Below are 14,104 nucleotides of genomic sequence, written 5' to 3' on the forward strand. Positions count from 1 at the left end.
GGGCCCGTGAAGGCCGGTCTAGAGGGGGAGGTTGTGCGCATGGCGGGGTGTCCGATAATACGGAGGGAGCAGTGCCCGTCCTCCTCACCAGTGCAGGCGAGGAGGGGGTCCCAGGAGGAGCCACATCTTTCCGCACGGACGTATCCATCTGCTCCTCCCCTGTCTCCCTCCTACTGGCACGTTCTTGCTTCCCCTTTTTACGGGGACCCACCTGTACCCAGTTTTCTCCTTCCGAGTCGGTCTCTAGAGACCCAGGATCAGGAGCAGGCCCGGCACCGCCTGAGCAACCAGCCGTCTGGGATGCCACAGGTTCATCGATGGCCTGCTCCTTTTCTGCCTTCCTCTTGGCCTGCCGTTTTTCCTTGGCGCTGGGCTCATTTTTATCCCCTGAGGTCGCTGGCTGAGAGGCACCTGTTTTGGCTTCGGCTAGCCGTACTCTTGAAGCCCAGGTACCTCTCTGCTCTTTCGCCGCAACAGCTTGTTCTCCTCCTTGAGGACGGGACTGCTCTGCTGGTGGAGCACGTGGGGGCACCTCGGGTTGCTCATCTTCTTCGCCTCGGTACCTATGTGGACAAGCATAATAAAGATGACCAGTTTTTTGACAAAAATTGCATTTTTTCTCTTCTGTACATTCTCTCATTGTGTGTTGTTTACTTCCACAGTTCCTGCAGGTGACATCGCAGTTAAAACTGGTATGTCCATAGGTACCGCAGGCCCTGCAGAAGTTTGGCATTCCTGAGAAATAGAGGTCGCCATTCACATTCCCAAGTTTAAAACGAGCAGGTGGTAGCTTCGTTTCTTGGGTGGAGGGGTCCTTTATTAGCGTAACAATAAATTTCCATTTGACGGTCCACACACCGCACTCGTTCATAACTCTCCCCAGCAGCTTAACGTTCTTAAAGTATGCAGCAAGAAACGCCGCCACTTCCTGATCTTTCACGTATGGGGAATACATTTTAATCACTACGAGTTTGGTTACTTCGAAAGCGTGTTCAATTACCTGGACTCCCAAGGCCATGAGTTCACCTTGTTGCCTCTCAGCTTTTCCCATGGCATCACGGAGGATTCCTTCTCCCATAAAAGTCACGTCGTACACTCCACGCCTTGGGTAGTCCTGGATCGCCAAAATCTCGTTCTTGTGGACCGCCAACCGCTTTTCCAAAATATCGTGGACAAGGAACTTGAGACCACGAGGACCGCCTCCACCCTCTGCCAAGATAAATCTTGCAGTATTCCGCAACCGGGCGTATACCGGCACCGCATCAGGTCCGCCTGCCATTTGCGTGGCCAGGTCGGTACCGCACAGCTTGCGCTGCGCCCTTTGGGTTCAAGGAGACACACCAAAGGGCTGGGGGGGGATCGCAACTCGTTGCTCAGGACTAAGCCTCTCTCCCAAATAGCAGCACGGGGGTGAAGTCCAGGCGAACCTGGACGATCCCCCGAGGCCGAGAGAGAGGGTACCTGAGCACCTTCTGACTAAAAACCTCCTGTATAAATACACTTGGTCTTAGCCAAAAGGCCGAGAAGCGATAACCCGAACGGGCCGCGCGTTGCCCGAGCCTGCCCGATACTGCTGTTCAGCCCTTGCAGCGATTCAGCCTACTTCTAGGCAATTCCATGGGGCCCTGCAGGCTCACACACTCACAGCTACACGGGAGGTGAATAAAGGCCGGAGAGGAAGCCAGACAGGATTTGCTTCTTTTGCTTGCACCACAATGCAGTGCTGAAAGAGGAGGAATCTACATAAAAACGCCTTCCTGGCAACGCCCAAATGCCCTGCTGCCATGCAGATAAACACTGGCAGCGGCAGCAAGTGCATGCCCACAGCCACCCCTTGTTCCTTCACACCTTGTATCAGCTGTAATCCAGTCCAGTCCAGTGCTGCCTGCTGAGCAGCACTGACCAACACTGCCTGGGCCCAGGCTTTTATCTCTGAGGCCCCATTATGATGTCAGAAAGCTGGCTCTGGCTCTTCAGGGCTCCACTATGACACGTGCAAAGTTCCGTCTGAACTTTATATAAGACGGTGCGGCTCAGTCAGTCACTCAGTGTTGCCTGAGAGGGCAACACTGCAACAGCCGGCCGCCAGGCTGTCTTTTTTTGCACAGCTAGTTGCCTCCAGGAGGCCACAAGAGGGAGACAAGGGACTGCAAAATGGAAAATAAGCATCCACCAACTTTACAGACAACTTCTCCTTGCTCCTACAACCTCCATCCTTGCACAGTTTGTTATTCTTCTAGGTAACATAGTAACAAATCCAAATTGCTGCTCTCTTTGTAGGCAAGCAAGGCTTTGTTGCAACTGCAATTCTTACTCCTTCTTGAAATGTAGGGACGACAGTACATTCCATCACATCCATCTAGTGTACACAGGTAGGTCCATTGTGGCGGGCGGGCGGGCGGGCGGGCGGCTTTAATGGCTGTTTGCTGTTCCCCTACTCCACTCCACTATTTGACTGTGGTGCTGCATCAATCAGTGGCTGGCTCAGGTGCAGCTCTTTAACTTACCTAAAAGGGAGGGCGGAGAGAAGACAAGGAAGGTGAATGAGCTGTTCCAATGTGAAATGCCGGAAACACAGACACACAGACGACACAAAACAAGAGGTGGCAATGTATTCATTAATTGCATTTAATCAATTAGCTCATTATCACTCATGCATTGTCCAACAGGTGTTGAAATAATGGGATTAAAAGGGGAGATCTCTTCAGAAAGACAGAAACAATGGCAAACACAAAAAACACTTTTGGAATCTGATTTTAGTCAACACATAAGGAAAGGGTGCACCGGTCCTGGAAATACTGCAATACCAGGTCAATGCGTGGAGTGGACAGAGCAAGCTCTATTTCCATCTCCCTGTTCTAAAAATCCATTTAATATATGGTCCCCAGATAGGGGACGTATCAGATATTAAACTGATAAGAACAGATTTTTTTTTTTTTTTTTTTTTTCCACTCAGGTCTCAAGTCTAAAATCTTAAAACTCAAATCTTAAGACTTGGATCATCATAATGAAAAATGTATATATTTTTTTATTTTTTTTTTTAATTTTCCTCTTTTAATATATTTATTGTACATACATATCCATTACACAAATACATCCATATCTGTTGCCATTTAAATCATGGCACCAAGCCTTTTTTCATCGCAAAAATAACAAGCATTTCTAAGTGTTCCTGCTTCAGGGTTTCACCATCCCATTCACTTTTAACCTCTTCCACCAACCAAGGTGGTATGCTAAATCTTTCCATAAAGCGGAAAAAATGATTTGACAAATGTGATTCTATTCTTTCACGCAAATCCTCTATATCCGCCTTCTTCCGTAAAATCATAACCTCTCTCATTATCTCCTTTCTTTCTTCACTTTCTTCTTTAGATATTTTAGCTTTCTCAATTTTTCTTTTTTTCAGCCATTTTTTCTTTCCCCATATCTATATCTTTAACACTTTCTCCTCCACTATTCTCCATTTTTTTCGTTACTGAAGCAACCTCTTCAACATTCGGTTTACTTTTCTCCATACTCGTTCCGCTCTCTTGTTGCACTCCTCTTCCATGTCTCTTTGGACATATCCTGAAGACATGCCCACCCTCTCCACACATGTTACAAGTCTTTTCCTCTTTGCAGTCTTGGTAGCTGTGGCCTTCCTGCAAACATTTCGTACAGACAGTCTTTTGACATTCTGCTGTATTGTGCCCATATTTTTTACAGTTCCTGCAGAAGATGCCCATCCCAGAAAAGAACAAATCTCCAGTTGTGTTTCCAATTTTAAAGCGTGCCGGCGGGATCACCAATTTCCCAGAAGTTTTGTCAAGTTTCAGTGAACAAAGAAATCTCCACTTACCGGTCCAAAAGCCAAACTCATTCAGGACTTTGCCTTTCTCCACAACTTTCCCACAATACTTTCTTAGGAATATGCTAATGTCCTCCTCTTCAACATATGGAGAGTACATTTTAACAGTCACAAGGCGTTGCCACTCAGAAAAGTGTGGCACCAGTACAATACCTTCCAGTTTTGAATCTCCACGTGTCTCATTAAAAATTCCCAAAAACTTCAAGTAAGTATCTTCGTTAATGAACGTGACGTCGTAGACACCTCTCCGTGGATAATCCATTACAGCCAGTATATCCTCCTTGCTCAGCCGAAACAGTCCCAGCAACAAATCTTTGCTCAGGAAACGCAGGTCTTTCTTGGTCCTTTCCAGTTCCGTCACCATAAAACGAACAGCATTCCTGGTCTTCATATAATCCGGTACGGTCTCCATTCTGATGTCTTTCAAAGTAAACCTTCAACACCGAGGTGTCAGGTGGGTGATCGCTCCTCGTTGCCCTGGACTAATCCTCCTCCCCAATAGCAGCAGAGGGGTGAAGTCTCTTGTAAAAGAGACAATCCCCCCAGGCCAAGGAAAAGGGTACCAGGGCACCTCCTGACCAAGAAACAAGGCAATACCCTAAAGCACTACACTTGATCTTAGCCAAAAGGCCGAGAAGCGATAACCCGAACGGGCCGCGCGTTGCCCGAGCCTGCCCGATACTGCTGTTCAGCCCTTGCAGCGATTCAGCCTACTTCTAGGCAATTCCATGGGGCCCTGCAGGCTCACACACTCACAGCTACACGGGAGGTGAATAAAGGCCGGAGAGGAAGCCAGACAGGATTTGCTTCTTTTGCTTGCACCACAATGCAGTGCTGAAAGAGGAGGAATCTACATAAAAACGCCTTCCTGGCAACACCCAAATGCCCTGCTGCCATGCAGATAAACACTGGCAGCGGCAGCAAGTGCATGCCCACAGCCACCCCTTGTTCCTTCACACCTTGTATCAGCTGTAATCCAGTCCAGTCCAGTGCTGCCTGCTGAGCAGCACTGACCAACACTGCCTGGGCCCAGGCTTTTATCTCTGAGGCCCCATTATGATGTCAGAAAGCTGGCTCTGGCTCCTCAGGGCTCCACTATGACACGTGCAAAGTTCCGTCTGAACTTTATATAAGACGGTGCGGCTCAGTCAGTCACTCAGTGTTGCCTGAGAGGGCAACACTGCAACAGCCGGCCGCCAGGCTGTCTTTTTTTGCACAGCTAGTTGCCTCCAGGAGGCCACAAGAGGGAGACAAGGGACTGCAAAATGGAAAATAAGCATCCACCAACTTTACAGACAACTTCTCCTTGCTCCTACAACCTCCATCCTTGCACAGTTTGTTATTCTTCTAGGTAACATAGTAACAAATCCAAATTGCTGCTCTCTTTGTAGGCAAGCAAGGCTTTGTTGCAACTGCAATTCTTACTCCTTCTTGAAATGTAGGGACGACAGTACATTCCATCACATCCATCTAGTGTACACAGGTAGGTCCATTGTGGCGGGCGGGCGGGCGGGCGGGCGGGCGGCTTTAATGGCTGTTTGCTGTTCCCCTACTCCACTCCACTATTTGACTGTGGTGCTGCATCAATCAGTGGCTGGCTCAGGTGCAGCTCTTTAACTTACCTAAAAGGGAGGGCGGAGAGAAGACAAGGAAGGTGAATGAGCTGTTCCAATGTGAAATGCCGGAAACACAGACACACAGACGACACAAAACAAGAGGTGGCAATGTATTCATTAATTGCATTTAATCAATTAGCTCATTATCACTCATGCATTGTCCAACAGGTGTTGAAATAATGGGATTAAAAGGGGAGATCCCTTCAGAAAGACAGAAACAATGGCAAACACAAAAAACACTTTTGGAATCTGATTTTAGTCAACACATAAGGAAAGGGTGCACCGGTCCTGGAAATACTGCAATACCAGGTCAATGCGTGGAGTGGACAGAGCAAGCTCTATTTCCATCTCCCTGTTCTAAAAATCCATTTAATATATGGTCCCCAGATAGGGGACGTATCAGATATTAAACTGATAAGAACAGATTTTTTTTTTTTTTTTTTTTTACATTTTAATAAAATTTCAAGTACATTAGCACAACCACAAAATCAAATAATCATATTCCACAAGTTAAAGTTCCACATTCTTGCAGCTTTGAAGGACCTAGTCTCTTTCTATCTAATAAATAGTAAACATGCATCTCACTGAATGCTAACTTAATGCAGTCTTTTACATCAATTGAGTCTTTTTTGAAGATTAAAATATTCCTAGACTTCCATAATGAGTTTTTAATACAATTTAAAAAGATCCACAATATTCTCTTTTTCTCTTGGGATAAGTCTTTAGTCAGTCCATATAGCACAACTTCATGGTCTAGCTTTTTAAGACCAGTTAAAAATTTTAAAAGTTCGCCAACTGTCCTCCATACTTGCTGTGCAAATTCGCAATTCCATAGAAGATGTACTGTGGTTTCCTCTCTCCGACATCCCTGTCTTGGACAAAAAGGACTATTACTCATCCTCCGACTGTATTGAAATGCTTTTGTGGGCAAACATTCATGAACTGACATCCAAGCTAGATCCTTCAATTCATTAGCCAAATAAGGTGCATTAGTGTCTTTCCAAATCTGCTGGCTAATTTTGTATGTAAAATTTTTTACAGGTTCCATTGTCTCTAACTTTCTAAAGTGCATAAGTATTTTATTTCCACTTTTTAAAGTGCTAGGCTCCAAGTCTTTCAGTTTAAAAATTGTTATAGCTTTTTCTAAAGTGACATAGTGCTTAGAAATATTTGTTAGTACAGGTGATGACAAAGATAAATTAATCCACTTATTTCTTCTAAAAACATGTCCAGCAGCATATTTTAAAAAGTAAGACCATGATATCTCTGAAAAAATACTTCTAAAACACAGACTAAAATAATTTGCTGTTAGGAAGAGAAATAAGTTGGGAACATCTTTCCCTCCATTCTTATGCAATTTATACATCTTATCTCTTCGCAGTTTCTCTGATTTTGAGCCCCAAACAAATTCAAAGAACAGTCTTTGCAAACTTCTCACGCACTGATTTTGGGGTGAAAAAACCATATTAAGATACAATAAAATTGGAATTAAAACTGCTTTGATAATAAGAATTTTCCCTTCAATAGATAGTTTCCTTATCATCCAATAGTCAATTTTACGTTTAACTTTTTCTTTTGTTACAGTCCAGCTTAAAACCCCATCATTTCTGGGATCAAACCAGACTCCAAGGATTTTGATTTTCTCTGCCTGCAGTTGTAACAAAGGTATGTCCACATTACTCCATTCTCCTATTGAAAGACAGTCACTTTTTTGTAAATTTAGCTTAAAGCCAGATGCTTCGCAGAAAAAGTCAGTTACCCTAATCGCTCTTTTTAAAGATATAGCAGAGTCACAGAAAATACTGATGTCATCCATGTAACCTTTGACTTTTATTTCTAGTCCTCTTCCTCCAGGTATAGGAACCCCATGAATCATTTTTTCTTTTCTTAGCATGCACAAGAGTGGTTCTATTGCACAGACAAACAAGATGGGCGACAGAGGACATCCCTGTTTGACACCTGAATGTAATAAAATGTCTTCGGTTAAAAACCCATTAATTAGTACCCTGCTAAAAGATTCACGATATAAAAGAGCAATTTGCTGAATAAAAACTTCTGGAAACTTCATTTTTCTTAAAACAGTCCATAGAAAAGAATGTGATACCCTGTCAAAGGCTTTTTGAAAGTCTAGACTCAGGATCGCTAACTTTTGACTTCTTTCTTTTTGGTACCAGATGGCGTCCCTTATGATGTTCAAGTTGGCCCATACGCCTCTGCCAGGAACAGCACACACCTGGTCCGGATGTATGACTTTCTCCAACACTAGCTTTGTTCTGTTGACAAGAATTTTAGACAGAATTTTATAGTCCATATTTAACAGGGTAATTGGCCTCCAATTTTCGAGTAATTTCCGATCTCCCTTTTTAAATAATAGGGTGACTACACCATTTCTCCAAGACGCCGGCAATAAATTACTGTTAAAAGCTTCTTTAAAAATCAGGAATAGATCTTCTTTTATATTTTGTAAAAACGTTAGGTAAAACTCAACGGGCAATCCGTCTGACCCCGGAGTCTTACCTCTTGCAAAGCTTTTGATGGCAGTGAGTACTTCCTCTATCTTTAGCTCTTTGGTCAATAATTCTTGATCAGTTTTATCCAAAGAAAGATCTAAAGTGCTTAGTGCGTCTTTTAAGAAAGAAGGATCAATTTTCTTTTCACTAAAAAGTTCTTGATAAAATTGTTTTGTTTTGTTTAAGATTCCAGTAATTTCTTTTTCTCCTTCCAGTTCTTTGATTGGTTCCTTTAACTCTGTTGTTTTTTTGAAAAAATAGCGTGAACAACTTTCGTTATTTTCAAGATGTTTGACTTTTGCACTGTAAATAACTTCTTTTCCTTTTTCTTCAATGGCTTTAGCTATGTCTCTTTTTATTTTTAGGATGAGATCGTCTACGTCGACTCCAACACTCTTCAAGCGGTAACAGGTTTGTATTTTGGTATTAAGTCTTTTATACCACTCTTTCTTTTCTCTTGCTAGCTGAATACTTTTCTTCAAGAAAAATTCTTTTATTTTAATTTTTGCATTTTCCCACCATTCAAGCATTGTCATAAAACGATCTTTTGTTTTCCTTAGATTCGCATAAAACAAGGTAAAATCTGTTCTTAACTGTTCATTTTCAAGTATGGAAACATTTAGCCTCCACACCCCTTTATCTCTTTTCATAGCAGGCAGCTCTAACAAAGCTCCCACCAGTTTGTGGTCAGAAAAAATATTGTTTACAAGTTGTATCGAATGTCTCTTTATGGACTGACTTGTAAACAAAAAGTCGATACGTGATTTGTAAAGATTGTTCTCCCAGGTGTATCCTGGGTCAGATGGCTGTAAGACTGACCACACATCTGTCAGTCTGAAATCTGATGTCAGGTCTTTCAATATCTTCCTAGTTTTGTCAAGACGTACTTCGGAAGCACCTCCCCACCTCACCTCTCCCGGCATCATGCAGTTTAGATCACCTCCCAATATCAGAGGAGAAGACCCAGGGAGAAAAACTTGCATGTCTTCAAGTAACTGCGCTCTCTCCTCCACCATAGGAGAAGCATAGATATTGACTAACCTTAGGTCAAGTCCGTTATAAGATATATTTACTAAAAGAGCTCGTCCTGGAACTATTTCTGTGAAAGATGTTACTTGGATGTCTCGATTTTTGATTAAGACACCAATCCCAGAGTTCTTGTTAGCATTGTCACCGGACCATATTGATTGACCATATTTCCATTCCTCTCTCAATTCAGCATAGTTGGTATTATGCTCGATTCCACACTCTTGAATAAAGAAGATGTCATAATTCAAAGATTCAAGAAAGGAAAAAAAAGCAGCCCTTCTTGTAGGACCCTTTATACCCCTTGTATTCAAAGAGGCTACTCTGATGTTACTCATCTGAATCCGAGAGTTGCGGGATGATGCTATCCGAATCAGACGAAAACACCTCAATGTTTTGTGACGGTTTGGTTAAAACTCGTTTCGTTAGTTTCGGACTTGTACAATCAACTTTTTTTCTCTTCCTTTGCTCCTCCAGCTCCATAGTTTCCCCCCAGGGGTCGGAGGGACCAGGACCTGCCGCTCTGGAAGAAGGAGGTTGCTCCATATCTGATGGAACATCCGATTCGGTAACCGATGTCTCTCCCACCTTCTGAATGACAGTAGGGACGGTGGGAGCAGGTTTTACAGGCACTTTTTTAGTCAACAGAACGGGTTTTGTCAAAACAGATGTTTCCACTTTCCTTGTCAAACTTTCTTTTTGTTTTCCAGATGCTTTCAAATTCTCCACAGACTCTGGGCCTCCAGAGGGACCTTTAGCAAGACCACCAGACGGTCTAGTTTTAACAATGTCTGCCCAAGATGCTCCAGGCTTGCTTGGACAGTCTTTAAATACGTGTCCCAAATTATTGCAGAAGTTACAGATGGTACCTTTCACACAGGTATTAGAAGTGTGACCAGCTTCTCCACAGTTATTACAAACGGTCACTTCTGGTGTAGGGCAGTTATCCTGTCTGTGTCCAAAAGAACGGCATTTTCTGCAATACTGGGGCATGCCGCTGTAGAAAAGATAACCTCTTTCCTTCCCCAGCATAAAATTAGAGGGTGGATGGCAAAACCCCTCAATTCCTTCAAGATCTGCTTTTAATTTCGCTAGAAAGCGATACTTCCCAGTCCATAGACCAACAGGATTCAAGATTTTTGTTCCTCCTTTAATCTCTGAGAAGTATTTCAGGAGAAAACAAGCAATGTCGTCCACCTTAACCCGAGGGTTGTACATGAACACAGTCACGACCAGCTCACCAGCAGTGTAGAGTAGGGTAAAAAACCAATCCATCCAACTCAGGGAGACTCCACTTTACCTTGAGCTGATTGTAGAAGTTCTGGCAAGCTTTGTAGTCTTCCAAGACAAGGACATAACTACCTTTTCCATGTTCTTGTAGGCAAAGGATATCCGACTTGTCAACTGCCAAGATGTTAAACAGCACCGTGTTCACCAGAAATTCCAAATGGACCTTCTCTCGGGAAGCTTCGTCGATGTCGATACGGATTCCATGCTTCATCCTGGATTCTCCCGCCTTCAGAAATTTAATTCGGCTTTCCATCGCCAATTTGATCGCCAGTGGTTCTTCAGTCCACCCCTTATAGCAGCAGGTAGCTTAAGCTGCGAGAGCGATGCTACAAGGCCAAGGATGCGACGTCCGAACCTGCCTCTTCAACCAACCACTTGGGCTTAGCCGAAAGGCCGAGAAGCGATAACCCGAACGGGCCGCGCGTTGCCCGAGCCTGCCCGATACTGCTGTTCAGCCCTTGCAGCGATTCAGCCTACTTCTAGGCAATTCCATGGGGCCCTGCAGGCTCACACACTCACAGCTACACGGGAGGTGAATAAAGGCCGGAGAGGAAGCCAGACAGGATTTGCTTCTTTTGCTTGCACCACAATGCAGTGCTGAAAGAGGAGGAATCTACATAAAAACGCCTTCCTGGCAACGCCCAAATGCCCTGCTGCCATGCAGATAAACACTGGCAGCGGCAGCAAGTGCATGCCCACAGCCACCCCTTGTTCCTTCACACCTTGTATCAGCTGTAATCCAGTCCAGTCCAGTGCTGCCTGCTGAGCAGCACTGACCAACACTGCCTGGGCCCAGGCTTTTATCTCTGAGGCCCCATTATGATGTCAGAAAGCTGGCTCTGGCTCCTCAGGGCTCCACTATGACACGTGCAAAGTTCCGTCTGAACTTTATATAAGACGGTGCGGCTCAGTCAGTCACTCAGTGTTGCCTGAGAGGGCAACACTGCAACAGCCGGCCGCCAGGCTGTCTTTTTTTGCACAGCTAGTTGCCTCCAGGAGGCCACAAGAGGGAGACAAGGGACTGCAAAATGGAAAATAAGCATCCACCAACTTTACAGACAACTTCTCCTTGCTCCTACAACCTCCATCCTTGCACAGTTTGTTATTCTTCTAGGTAACATAGTAACAAATCCAAATTGCTGCTCTCTTTGTAGGCAAGCAAGGCTTTGTTGCAACTGCAATTCTTACTCCTTCTTGAAATGTAGGGACGACAGTACATTCCATCACATCCATCTAGTGTACACAGGTAGGTCCATTGTGGCGGGCGGGCGGGCGGGCGGGCGGCTTTAATGGCTGTTTGCTGTTCCCCTACTCCACTCCACTATTTGACTGTGGTGCTGCATCAATCAGTGGCTGGCTCAGGTGCAGCTCTTTAACTTACCTAAAAGGGAGGGCGGAGAGAAGACAAGGAAGGTGAATGAGCTGTTCCAATGTGAAATGCCGGAAACACAGACACACAGACGACACAAAACAAGAGGTGGCAATGTATTCATTAATTGCATTTAATCAATTAGCTCATTATCACTCATGCATTGTCCAACAGGTGTTGAAATAATGGGATTAAAAGGGGAGATCCCTTCAGAAAGACAGAAACAATGGCAAACACAAAAAACACTTTTGGAATCTGATTTTAGTCAACACATAAGGAAAGGGTGCACCGGTCCTGGAAATACTGCAATACCAGGTCAATGCGTGGAGTGGACAGAGCAAGCTCTATTTCCATCTCCCTGTTCTTAAAATCCATTTAATATATGGTCCCCAGATAGGGGACGTATCAGATATTAAACTGATAAGAACAGATTTTTTTTTTTTTTTTTTTCTTTTAAATCCTCAGATGGGATATTCAACGGTCCAAAACTACCATTAGAACATCAGTAACAGTTATAGGGCACTGTTTCCCATCATCATGTGGACTTTCTTTATTTCCAACAAATAATACACATAAATAAACATAAAATAGCTATTAGGAACAATTTACTACATCTATCCACTTTCTCACTTTCCACACTCCTTCAGCATCTTCTCCTCTTCTCCTTTTATCCCACAAAAAACAAACATATAATTTTCCTAACACCATTCTTACACTGTCTTTTACAGGAAATTCTTTTCTTTTAAATACATACACATTTCTAACATCCCATAATACTTCTTTTATACATGCAAGCAGCAACCACAACACTCTCTCTTTTTCTCCATTACACGCACACAAACCAAACATAAACATTTCAAAAGATAACAAACTTACCCCAGTCAACTCTTTACATAACGGTCCCATTCTCTTTATCACTTCTCTTGCATACTGGCAATTCCAAAACAAATGAACAATACTCTCTTTTCCATTACAGCCAGACCTCGGGCACGCATCACTCCTGACCAAACCTCGATTCCTCTGGAACTCTCTAACCGGTAGTACTCCGTGAAGGCTTTGCCAGACTAACTCTCTCTGTTTATTCGTTAAGCCATCCATTCTTACTTTCTTCCATACTTTACTTACATCTCTTCCTCTCACCATATTTATACTACACTCAGTCTCTCTACATTCAATCATCCTATACACTAGACTCTTATTTCGCAACATTCTGACATCCACATCCCGTAATTCATATTTACCAAGGAACTTGTACATCCATACATACCACACAGGAATGACGAAGGAAACAGGACGACGCAAATCTCGCACACACCACTTCATTCGAATCAAATAGGTACCAAATAAATATCTACACATATATGCGTACTTTCCATCTGATCTAACTACTCTCAATAGAAAGATAACCAAATTTACCCCAAAATAAATTTCTAAATTTGGAAACCCAAGACCTCCCTTATCTATACTTTTCACTAAAATTTCTCTTTTAGCCCTCTCCATTTTGGATCCCCATAAAAAAACAAACAAAATTCTATTTAGACTCCTAAGACCCATATAGCTTGGTGGAAAGACTATGGCAATAAACAAAAAGATCGGTAAAATAATGCTTTTGATTACTAAGATTTTCCCAAAGAAGGATAAACTCCTCATTTTCCAAAAATTTAACTTGTTTTCAACTTTTTTCTTAGCATCTTCCCAACATTCCGCACCATCCAATCTTTCATTGAACTTTACACCCAAAACCTTAATTGGTCCATTCACTACATTCACTCCTATATCCCTCCTCAAAACGCCTTTTCCAAAATTTTTACATTCGCTCTTGTCCCAATTCACACGAAAAGCAGACACGCTACAAAAGAAGGACACTAGCAATTTCACTCGTCTCACTGAACACTCAGAAACACACCAAACACAAACATCATCCATATAACCACTTACTTTCCATTCTTTCCCTCCTCCACCTGGCACATGTACACCACGAATAACTTTGTCCTTTCTTATCATACACAACAAAGGTTCAATTGAACAAATAAAAACAATCGCAGACAACGGACATCCTTGACGCACGCCTGACAACACATTCACTTTCCTTCCTACATGCCCATTCAATAACACCCGACTATATATCCCTTTATATAGGCTTCTAATACGCCAGACAAACTCAACTGGAAACCCCATTCTAACTAAAACCTTAAATAAATAACTATGAGATAACCTGTCATAGGCTTTTTCAAAGTCTAAACTTAATAAAAAGACATCATTTTTCCTCTCCATAGAGTCCCATAAACAATCTCTCAGCATACACACATTCTCATGCAATCTTCTTCCAGGCACTGCACAACACTGTTCTTCCCCAATCACACTCTCTATCACATCACGCATCCTATTCGCGATCACCTTTGCATAAATTTTATAATCACAATTGAGCAACGTTATTGGACGCCAA

At 43.2% G+C, this 14,104-nt stretch overlaps 2 non-coding genes and 2 pseudogenes across 2 annotated transcripts; all 4 read right to left on the reverse strand.

The window, feature by feature from the left end:
• Nucleotides 1-2,773: 2,773 nt before the first annotated feature.
• On the reverse strand, nucleotides 2,774-2,976 carry LOC142716107 (U2 spliceosomal RNA; annotated as a pseudogene).
• A 1,371-nt stretch (nucleotides 2,977-4,347) lies between these two features.
• On the reverse strand, nucleotides 4,348-4,489 carry LOC142716129 (U2 spliceosomal RNA; annotated as a pseudogene).
• A 1,246-nt stretch (nucleotides 4,490-5,735) lies between these two features.
• On the reverse strand, nucleotides 5,736-5,926 carry LOC142716102 (U2 spliceosomal RNA). The gene has a single exon (XR_012871390.1). It is a non-coding gene; the product is annotated as a U2 spliceosomal RNA (small nuclear RNA).
• Nucleotides 5,927-11,936: 6,010 nt separating this feature from the next.
• LOC142716118 (U2 spliceosomal RNA) lies at nucleotides 11,937-12,130 on the reverse strand. The gene has a single exon (XR_012871397.1). It is a non-coding gene; the product is annotated as a U2 spliceosomal RNA (small nuclear RNA).
• Between the last annotated feature and the right edge of the window lie 1,974 nt (nucleotides 12,131-14,104).

This window comes from Rhinoderma darwinii, unplaced genomic scaffold, assembly GCF_050947455.1.
Source record: "Rhinoderma darwinii isolate aRhiDar2 unplaced genomic scaffold, aRhiDar2.hap1 Scaffold_447, whole genome shotgun sequence".
NCBI classification, from domain to species: Eukaryota; Metazoa; Chordata; class Amphibia; order Anura; family Rhinodermatidae; genus Rhinoderma; species Rhinoderma darwinii.